The sequence below is a fragment of the Eulemur rufifrons genome, chromosome 4 (assembly GCF_041146395.1).
Source record: "Eulemur rufifrons isolate Redbay chromosome 4, OSU_ERuf_1, whole genome shotgun sequence".
NCBI classification, from domain to species: domain Eukaryota; kingdom Metazoa; phylum Chordata; class Mammalia; order Primates; family Lemuridae; genus Eulemur; species Eulemur rufifrons.
Window position 1 is genome coordinate 12,713,460 of NC_090986.1, and position 11,504 is coordinate 12,724,963.

The window sequence follows — 11,504 nt, forward strand, 5'->3', positions numbered from 1 at the left end:
TAAGCTGGAAACACAGAGTGAATAAACCAAGATGGTGAACTGCAATGAAACTCAAGTGCAATTAGTTATAGCACACGCATCTTAAGTTGAGCACATAGTTCCTTTCCCCCCACTTTTCTATGCCTCTACCACTAAGTGAGACATCAAAGGAGTATTTAGGGTCTCTGGGACATGGACCACTATGGGAGTCCTCACATATGGCTGTAGATCTAACCAGGGCAGGGATCATAAAACCCATGAACACGATTCCCCTTGGAGAAGGTTGGTCTGGACCTTCCCTCTATTCTGGTCAGGACAACCAGCATGATCCAGGACCCGATGGCACATGTTCTGCCCTGGTGAACATTTGGCATTATTACAACTGCATTATGAATCCATGTTTTCTAGTTAACTGCACAATCTTGCTTTTCACCAACCATGATTCTTTACTTGGTCCCCAAGCCCTCGGTTACCTGGACTCACTCCTACCTCTCCCCCTTTTGCTCCACTCCTCTGCTTCCTAAGTCAAGCAAAGCTCCTCCTATGGGCCTGTGGCTTCAGCCGCAGCACCTGTGCTCTAGTTCCCTCCCAGAGAGGGTCCCCTCTCCTCGAGCTGAAGTCCTGCTCCATCTTCACATTCTAGTACCTCAGGGATGGCCTCCACTCAGAGTTCAGCCTTTTATTTATTTACTTATTTTCCAAATTACATAGCATTTGCCCATATCTCTTTTATGGCACTGAGGATTTTATAGCTGGTGGGGTCGTTATTTGTGGCTGTGTTTGTGCATTTCCTTCTGGACTATAAACTACCAAGGACATGGTCATGTCTCGGTCATATTTTAATACCTTTAAACATTCATCACTATATTCTGCCCATGATAGGTGCTGAATAACACTATCATAGTTATTCACAGTGTTCAGATATGTAAGCATAAAGGAGCTTTCTAAAGCAAATACATAAAACATTCGACGTGGAAAAAGTATAAAGAATAAAAGTATTAATTACATTTTTAAATTTTTATAGAGTGCCAATGAATGAAATTGTTTTGGCATTTTATAGCAACAGGTAGATTATATAACCGTAAAATTTGTTTTTAAATAGAAACATGGTCATAATGACTTTTCTTAAATTAAATGTTAGGGGTTGAATGGTGTTCCCTCTAAAAATGTTGAAGTCCTGACTCTCGATACTTATGTCGGTGACCATACTTGTGAGTGGAGTCCTCGCAGATGATCAAGTTAAGGTGAAGTCATTAGAATGGGCCCTAATTGAATATGACAGGGGTCCTTATAAAAGGGGAAATTTGGACACAGAGACACACACAGAGGGAAGGTGATGTCAAGACACAGAGAGAAGACAGCCATCTTCAAGCCAAGGAAGGCCTGGGGTGAGAAGAAACGTGGAGAGAGGCGTGGGACAGATTCTCCCTCACAGCCCTGGGAAGGCTCCAACGCCTTGGTGGAGGACTTCGCTATGGAAACCCCAGAAACTAATACAGTAAGATATTTAAACACCTATATTATCCTGCACATATAAGACTTTAAATTTCTCACTAGTCTATCAAAACAACACTTTTTACCAAATCTATTCTCAAGCCTTAAAAAACATTATGTATATGGAATTTTGAGCTGCATTTATTCTCTCCTATCTCTTTAGGAATCCTGCTCAGTAGCATCTCTACTGTGTTTCCTTTTAGTCTAACCTGCATTTTTAGATATATCCCAAATCATTAAGAAAAGACAAAACAATAAAAAAGCAAAAAGAAAACGCCAGACCAACGTTTGGTGTTGCCATCCTCCAATTTGAAAGCCAATCCCTTCCTGCTTATTCATGACCAGATTTCTTAATAAATAATCTGTCCCAATATGTGGTAGAGAAAGCTGGGGTCCCCCACATGTCCCTCTCCTTCTGAGGAGCAGAAGCTTGGGGCCTGGCCGGGCAGATCATCACCCGGGATAAAGACCACATCTCCCAGTCTTCCTGACATGGGCTCGTGGGCCTGGGACTGAATTACGGCGGAGGAGCTGGGTGTGAGGGTGCGTGTGGACTGTCTGCGGCAGACCCTGCAAATGGAGTAGCTCAGACAGAAGGTTCGTTCTTTGCGGCCCGCAATTTTTCCTCCTGCTTCCAGCTTGTAACAGCCGTGGTGCCTAATGCTCCAGAGCACTTGGACTATGATTTGAGGGCGAAAGCTACATGCTAGAAGGATGGGGCAGCAAAACAAAAGAATAGAAGGTCCTGGGCCTCGGATGGTCATAAGCTTTCAGATGAGCCTGTGCCTGCCTTCCTCGGGACTCACTTTTGTGAGATTAGTCCTTGTGTGTGTTAAGTGGCAGCTGTTTGCTGGGTGGGGTTGTTCTATCAGCCAAATGCAACTCTTATATGAAGTATCCCCATATCCTTTTCTTCCAATATGAGAACATGGGTTTTGCCATGATCCTCTGTCTCATATACCCCCGAGGTGTTTTGTCAATCAAATAATGAATATCTCATGCATGCCTAAATGTACTATTTTATAAATGTGTATAGATATTTTCATGACCAGTAGACTATAAACTCTATTCAAGCATTACTGAATTTATAGTAGCTTTTAATTACCTTTACTCAAAGATTTTTTCAAAGAGAAGGATCTTTCTCCCCCTTTTCCCTTTGTCTCTCTCTCTCTCTCTCTCTCTCTCTCACACACACACACACACACACACACACACACGCACACATCAGTTACCCAGCCTTGAAACGTAGCTCTGATCGTGATACCCCACTGCCAAAAATCTTGCTGCAAGTCCAATCTTCTCGCCCTATTGTTGGAACCTCTTACTCCTGTTCTGGGGATATGTTGCATGTTCTTCAATCAAGTGGACGTGTGCAACCTGAATTTTATCAGCTTCATGCTTTTGCTCATGTTCGTCCTTCCTCCAGCCCAAAAATTACCACGAAAACTCATTTTTATCTAACAAACACCTGAGAGCCATTCACTATGTCAGACACACTTCCAAGCAATTTATAAATACTAATGTATTTAATTCTCACAACACCCCAATCCTAGAAGTTCTGTTTTTATCCCCAGAGAACGCTGATGTGAAGAGAGGTTTGATGATGTGGCCAGGCTGGCGTGGAGCGCGAGCCCTCACTGTCACCGACACCCAGGACTGTAGTGTGTCAGAATACTGTGCTGAACTTGGTTATTTATTTTATTTTTAATGATAATTATCTCCTAAACTTATAACAGGAACACAGAATGAAAGGTTAGAGAAAATAGATTAGTTACAAACCCCTAAACAAACAAACAAACAAAAAAAAACAGGCATGTATCCATCAAAGACTCATAAAGAGGAACTAAAATTTTGGTCTCCCAAAAGAGGGCATCATTGGGTTCGGGGCACGGTCATTGTTTAGGTTTTCCTGCAATGTTGATGAAGTAACAACAAGTCTTTGACCTTTTTATAGACCTTATAAGTTAGGCTTTGGTGTCTCCTCTGTTCAATAAAGGTTAAATATGCTAAATTTGTAAAGAAAAGAAAAGTCACCTTGCCTTGGGTTGACAGCTGTGCGGGGATTATTGGTGCAGTGGTGCAGTGGTTAACCTGGGTGTGAGGGTGCTAGAACCAGCAGCCTGAGTTAAATTCCAGTCCTCAAACTTGCCAGCTCTGTGTGAGTGTGTTGTCACCTGTGAAACAGGGTTGGTAACTTAGCTACCTCATGGGGGGATGGGGGAGTTTCAGTGAGGCAATGCAGGTGAAACATTTAAAACAGCACTTGGCAGGCACAAGCACTTAACAATGCTAGTTATCATCATTGCATGATATTCAATAACATCAATGAAATTACTCTGCAAAATAAAAAAAATATGAAGCCAACACTTTTTGCTTATAATTTTATAAAAGTATTTGAAGTCATTATTCCCACTGCCAACAAAATCTGTCTATCTAACATATAGAGTCTTTTAAAAAGTATTATGAGGCATTTTCTTTTAACTTTGAATGTTGCAATAGGACTCCATGGAGCTGGACTGGTAAGTCTTTGCCATACTATCATGAGCCTTCAAGAAAGAATCTGGAGATTTCCAAGTCCCAGGTGTGGAACTTGAGGCAGGTTATTCTGTGATTTTTATTCATGGTATTCTTACCCTGGGAAAGGCAAGGAGCAGTGACTTCATTTTTGCCCTGGCAGACAATCTTGAAACAATTTTATCTAATAAAATGTGGTATTATTAATAGGAAAAGGGATAATAAGAGATCTGACTCAGACTTCTCGCTTCTTCAAATGGTATTGGAAGTTCAGCTCACCTCTGCAACTGTTTGCTGTGTGCCCACCACGCGCCAAACACGGGGATAAATGAGACTTAGCCTTCACTGTGAGAGGCTCATGCTCCGGCGGAGAAGCCAGACTCGTAAGCAGATGATTTCCAGGAAGCACGGGAAGCGTATATCGTCCTTGGCACCTGGGGACCCAGGAGGAACTCACCACGCCATCTCTCATGGAGCCCTCCCTCTGGGAGTCCCTTGCCACTCTCTGCCCCTACTTGTCTGAGTGTCCATCTCAGTTCAATCCTGTAGCTTAGCGAGGAAAGGCCTGGCTTTCAGAGGGGCCACAAGCCCTGTCTAAGGTGATAAGACCACCAGCGGCAGCCAGGATTTAAGCCCAGGTGTCCTGACTTCTGGGGACACTCGGATGGTGGAGATGTTAGGATCAAAAAAATCACAAATCTTAGCATTTAAGGAGCTCTGGAGCCTCCATAAAATTTAATTTTATGTGTCTCAGATTTAAACAACACAATTATATTAACCTTCCTTCTTTTTTTTTTTTTTTTTAGTATATACTTGTTAAATTTCTTCTATGAGGCAGGCATTTTTTTCTAGATCCTGGAATTTAGAGGAGGCAAAGATGAACTAATTAGAGATTGCTGAGAAAAAGACAAACCAACCACCCAGCAAGCAATTAATCCTCACTGTGCACATCCTTCAGTGATTACGGTCAACAGAATGTGGAAGGAATTCATTTGTTTATTTCCTTTGAGGGATGAGAGAGCTGAGGATTAGGCTCTCCAGGAGTCCACCTAAAGGATCCACAGGGCAAAGCTTAGGGGTGGGCCACAGCCAGGGCCATATGCAGAGGTGAGAAGGAAGAAGGGAGAGGCCAGAAATTCTGAGGGGGGGCAGAGGAATTGATCCTTAGGGACAAGAGCTGGCAGACATTTTTGTAAATAACAATGGGCAGACCAGGGAGCTAAGGGGGTTCTAATGGTTGTAGCCCTGGGAACTGTGTTTGTCTCCTTCACACGCAGAGTGGCTCCTGAGAAACACAGACCCATAAAAATGCCCAAGGACTGGGGAAAAGAAAGTGTCTATTTACACACTTTTTTTAGGTCCACTTTGTCACCAAGATCCGTGGTTATAGGACACGATGCCATTTGCCATTTCCCCTGTATGTCTGTCGTTGGTTTGTAAGCAATGAAGAAATATAATTTCTTTCTCAACATTTGCTGATGTGGAAATTTGCAAACCTGAGCCGGGGGCTCTGCCGTCACCAGGTCGTTGGAAAAGTGCATAATGGAACACAAAGTTGGCTTAGCCAGGTTGAGAAATCAGCTTGCCTACAAATCCAGCCCAGTTGGCAAGGAAGCCTCCCCTATAGATGGCAAAGCAAAAATCCCTTGAGACTAGTTAAGTGAAAACACATTTCATTGAGTTGGGGTTTCGTTACAAAATAGGTAAACGTGCATGGTTTCCAGGCCAACGTTATTCAGACTCCTGAGGTCTTGACCAAGTTGGCAGTTCTTTCTAGATGCCTCTTAGTTCCACTGGAATTAGCAGGTTCATTAAAACTCAGACTCAAAGAGGGACTTGTGAGCGAGCCAGGACAGAGTGAACCAGGTCCTCCAGAGAGTTTCATTGTAGTGCCGGGTGCTCGTCCAAAGCCCAGTGGCCTTTGCCTTACCAGAGATTGCTGCACGAAGTGGTGCAACGTGGAGCCTGTGTGCAGGCACAGTGGATGCGGGAAGTCCTTTCTGTTCTCATCTGCCTGCCCCTCATTTATTTCATTTTATTTCTATGAAGATATAATCCATAAATTAAAACATCCACTTTTCAAGGGTGTACAGTTCAGCAATTTTTAGTATATTCCCAAAGTTGGGTAACCATTATCACTATCTAATTTCAGAATTTTATCACCCCAGGAGGAAGTCCCATACCCATTAGCAGTCATACCCCAATTCTCTCTCTGTTTAGTCCCTGGAAACTGCTGATCTGCTTTCTGCCACTTTAATTTGGGTATTCTGGATCTTTCACATACATGGGATCGTGCACTGCATGGCCTTTTGTGGCTGGCTTCTTTCACTTAACACCATGCTTCAGAGTTCATCCGTGGAGCAGCATGTGCCAGTGCTTCACTCCTTGTTTGTGACTAATAGTCCTTGGTGCAGATATACCACATTTTGTTCCCTTATTTTTTTTAAATAAGAATTTTAAAAAATATATACCAGTGCAATATGCTGTCTTTTAATATGCTAGCCTTAACATGGTAGTGTCCGGAATATTGCCCACCAACTGCTCTTGTGTTTCTTGGATGATTTATCTACTTGCTCCATGATGGTACATTGTTGTATTCTTGTTCTGTTGGGGTTTTGTCTATTCTGTTGGCTTGAGTGTGGCTTTGCTGAGCCCTTGGGATAGGGGACTGCTGTTGGCCTGTAGTTCTCACCTTCAGGCTTTATCTGAGATGCAGTCTTTGGGCTGGAGAAACACAAGACTTTCTGAACTCTCTGACGAGGAAAAGCATTTGCAACCTCCGATTCTTAGGCAGCATATAATTTTCCCTAAGTCAGAAGCGTGTGTGTGTGTGTGTGTGTGTGCGCGCGCGCGTTGGGGGGTGTGCGTGTAAAAAGAAGCAATCTTTTGTTTCTGATAGTCTTTCAAGAAGTGCATCAAAGTCCCCCCAAACAACTTGGTGGCCCTGAAGACTCTGTTTTTTCCTTCCCAGCACAGGCATGTGCTGCTCTGAGGCTGATACTTGGTGGGGTCAGTGCCTTTAATAACACATGTAGGGGACAAGGGACTCCACATGTCTGAGTTGGTGCCACAACACAGCAGGGCCTTTCACCTGTCCAGTGAAGGCACAGAGGTGGTGGTGGTCTGCATGGGGGGAGGGGAGTATCGATGATGGGTGAAGAAGAGACAAGGTCACTATGTGTTCCAGCAGACTCAACAGGTCACACCAGTCACCAGCTGGAGGAGGCACCGCCACAAACTGCAAGGAAGGGTCCTCCCCTGGGTTTATGGGGAACAAACCTCCCACCTGCCCCCAGTGGGGAGATGCTGTAGCTCGCAGCTCTGCCTGGTGGACACAGCCCAGAGCAGCTCAGAGGAAGGGAGAGCAGAGCCCCTGGGGCACAGGCTGGTGCATTCCTCAGCTCGAGTCCTCCACGTCTTACTCAGGGAGCACGGCACAGGGAGGGGATTGTCAGCGAGGGCTTACAGGATCAGCTTTGAAGTCTACCAGGAATGTTTCTGGCTCTGAATAACATTCCCTTCTTTCCAGAGCCATGCTCATTTGTTTTTTCTATAGAAACAAAAATAGTAACTGAGCATGTCTCTGAGGATGCCTGAACTGAGACATCCAGGAGATTGATCACAGAATTGTCTTTTTTTCAGTTGCCTTATACTAAGCAAAGAACATGGCAATGAGCCCATCATTATTTAGATATAAATATTTGTTGAGTTGAGACTTACAGCACTGGCTCAAACCTACTTCAGAACAACAGGGGAAGGCAAAGTTATCCTTGTTAGGGGAGCGGTGGATTTGGGCTGCCCTGGTGAGTAAATGGAGAAACTGCCAACTGCTGCTTGGCCTCAGATGGCCTCGCTAAGGCGCTTTCTGGCATGATTTAGAATTTGAACTTCCCACTTAATTTCTGAATTTATTTTGTGATAATTGGCTCTGGAAAGGTCACCAGAGGTTGAGTCTGGCCTGACACCCAGGCTCCAGCCAGTGCCAGAAGGATACGCTTGGTGGTTGTGCACACCTCAGACCCCCCATGTCCTCGGGGAGCAGATGAGGACCCAGCCAAACTGTCAGCCAGTCCTACAACAGCGGTAGGCACGTGCAGGGCCTCCGGAGCAGGACTGGGCACCTGGACCTGGATGAGGTTGGCTCATTTGTGCCGTGCACCCTTTGCAGAGGCTCTGAGGAAGATGCCACGGAGCACATCCAGACCCGTTTGAGACCGGTCCTCAGGGAATTTTCTCAGACTATTTTGTCCAGGTGGCACAGGCTAGACAAATGCACATGCTAGAGAAACACTGGCATTCCTTGTACGTCCCTGCGTCCGCCTGCTCTCTCCCCTCCAGGCTGTCCTCAGGCTCCGAAGGCTCAAGCAGGTGCCGCGCCGGGGAGGGGAGGGTGCGCTCATTTGGAGAACGTGGATTGGGCCCTTTCTGTGCAAACGGCATCTGGAGCTGATGCCTGTTCATCTTCGTGCCTTTCGCTACATCAAAGTGCTGCAGTTCGGTAAGAAACTAGGCGAGCACACCCTAGAACGAGGTTCTCCGCTATGAAGGGGCAGGGAGGAGTCGGCCATTCTACCCTAAATCGACCATCCCTGCCTGTCCCAATGGGGAGGTGCTGGCAAATAGGCTCTGCACCCCACAAATGGGCGCCCAGGGCCTCTGAGGAACGGAGGAGGGAGGGTCTCCTATAACTCACTGCAGATGTCGGGTATAATTAAAATTTGAATTACAACCTTTCATGCAAAAGCACTAAAAAACTGGATCCAAGTACTTCATCTCCTACCAGTGGGGCCTAATTTTGCCTGACAACTTTAAGCCATTTGGAAAAATATCAAAAGGAGAGAAAGGGGGTTATGTTTCTAACACGGTAGAGAGGCTCAGGTAACTGAGGGAGGTTTCCCCCTTGAGTGTAGAAATGTCTTTATAAGGAGGGTAGCGCACTTTGGGGGCTCCTTTTAACTACGTGTATTCAGAGAAGTACTCACTTTTTGTGTTTAAATGCTATCTGTCCCTGTTTTCTCTAAAGTAAGTATCTACAGAGACATTTATCCCATTATCACACCTCTGGTTGGAAACAATTATATTTTTGACTTGATGGATTTTTTTTTTCCACTGGTTAGAAGGGGCTCCTTTATTCCCAAATGTAAAATTCTAGCTTCAAAGTAAATACCTAGCCAATCAACACCAAATAAGGCAAAAAAAGCCTCACAAAGCCTCAGATTGTAAGGGCGCCTAATCAGGTTTCAGAAACTCTAGTCCAAACAGGCATTCCTAACATATTCCAGGCAGCTCTTACCTCCAGGCACTTAGCAACGTGCAGCCTTTGAATTTGCTTAAAACTATTAAGAAGTAATTAAGTAGTTAAAGGGTCTTTTTCAGCCTGTCTGAGGTCTGGGAGGTGGGCTAAATGAAAGAAAACAAGCACAATCCCCAAGCCTGTCTTCCTTTTAGCTGACCTTGCACACTAATAAATTCATCCTGTATTTTTCTGCTACTGCCAATTTATGGCCTACAGGAAACTAATCTTGTACAATAACTACCTTCCTGTACTTAGTTCCTAAATAGAGCCAAATGGATCTGGTGGCGGAAACGCTCCCCGGCAGTCCTGAGAAACAGTGCTGAGCCCAGCAAGATCTGATAGGGGCTCATGCTCTTGTTGTCTCTGACGATATAATTATGTTCTTGTTTGGCTGCCCTGCACTTAAGAGCAGAAAATAAAAAGCAATCCTCTGTACGACGCCTACAACAATGATTTAAACTTCAAACTGAAGAGCAAGATGTGTATTTGAAACATGCCAGATATCCAGTTATTGTGAGTTTAGGGAGTGAAACACACATGGGCAATCGATATTTCCCTGGAGCCTTTGATAAGAAATATGTATCTGCTCTGTGATTTTTAAAAATATTCACAAAGGAGTAATTTTTGTAATGACCTAATGAAAGAATTGTAGCTCAAGGTCAGATGCATTATTTGGAGGGGAGGGGAAGAGAAAGAGGGGGCTGAATATAAACACAGAGACAATTATTTAGTAATCGTTTACAGCCAGGTTGATACAGGCGTGGATTAAAACGAGGCAATGCTGCTAAAATGCAGGATAACCTGTGTGGTATCTTTTCAGACCCTCACATACCCCAAATAACTGAGCTGGGAAAACCCAGAGTTTGTCCTTTAAAGAAACGGAAAGTGTTTAATCTTTGATAAGCCCCTGGGCTCCTCTGGGTCCAACACCGGATGCGCTGCGGCCACCTGCCCAGGCTGACCTGATGACTTTGTGTTGACATTGATCAGTCCCCTGTGAACAGCGGCTACTTCCTGCGTTAATTTGGGGTGCTGCTCTAGAACCGTCAGGAAGCTGCTAATGCAAAGGGAGATGGGGCCTCTGCAGAAAGGACGGAGGTATCAACCTGACCCAGGGGCTGCGGCAGAGAAGAAAGGTCGGCATCAGTAATTACAGCTGGACCACAAGAGACTCACCTGGGTGTGAGGTAGGGACTCTCACCTAGACGACCTACATTAGCACCCGTGGGGTGTGGCTCAGGCTTCTGCATTTCCCAAAAATTCTATGGGGGTGGGGGTGGCTGTTATATATCTGGAGCTGTAGTTACCTGTGTCCTCTGAAGATGACCCAGAGGTGCGCAGCGCCATGGTGGTGTCAGAGGGAAGGCTCGGCCTTCCGGTCACGAGCCCATCGCCGAATCGTACACTCCCAACTATAAAAGTGGGTGTACTGAATCCTGTGGAGGTTAGGGCTTACAAGTGCAAATTAATACAAATACCTGTTAACATCAGCGATACTACACGTGTCCGGTAAAAAATCCTTACAGCAGTGACTAGCCAGTGTTATTATGGTCGTCATTATTGACATCAGTAGATATGAGTCCAGCGGTGCCCCCACTGGTGGCTGGACGGGAGGACTAGGTGGGTCTGCAGCGGGTGGGAATGAGCACGACAAGGATTACGGGGGGCGGCTCACGAGGAGACCAAAGAAGTAACTTTGTTCCTAACTTGTTTAATTGTCATTGTACCTCACCCTCCTAAAAGTAACTAGGACCAAAACATTTATGTCTTCTGTTTACGCAGCACTTTACAGAGGCAATCCCTTTTATATCTCTTGTCTACTGAAACAATTCGAGCCCAGACATGAGGCAGAAAAGAAGTGGATGTGGAAAAGCAACATGCCCGTCCCAGGATGGCCAGGATGGCTCCAGAGTGTCATCAGGAAAGAGAAAGGCATCAGTAGTTCAGCCTAGGAAACCACCTCCCTCCCTCAAACGGGCAGGCAGACGCAGCAAAGGAGGCAGAAAAAAGTTCCCGAGGAGGAAAGCAGGTTCAAGAACAGAGAGCAACTGGCCCCTGAGGCGTTAGGCACGTAACCATGGAGGTTACATCCATCTGTTCTAATCTTAGCCTTTCACTTCCTGCCCTAAGACTTGCAGTGAAACTGTCTTTGGATGGACCAAAGGGCTTCACACCTGTGAAAATGCCTTGCCAGTTTCCTCCCCGGTGTCTGCTTGCCTGG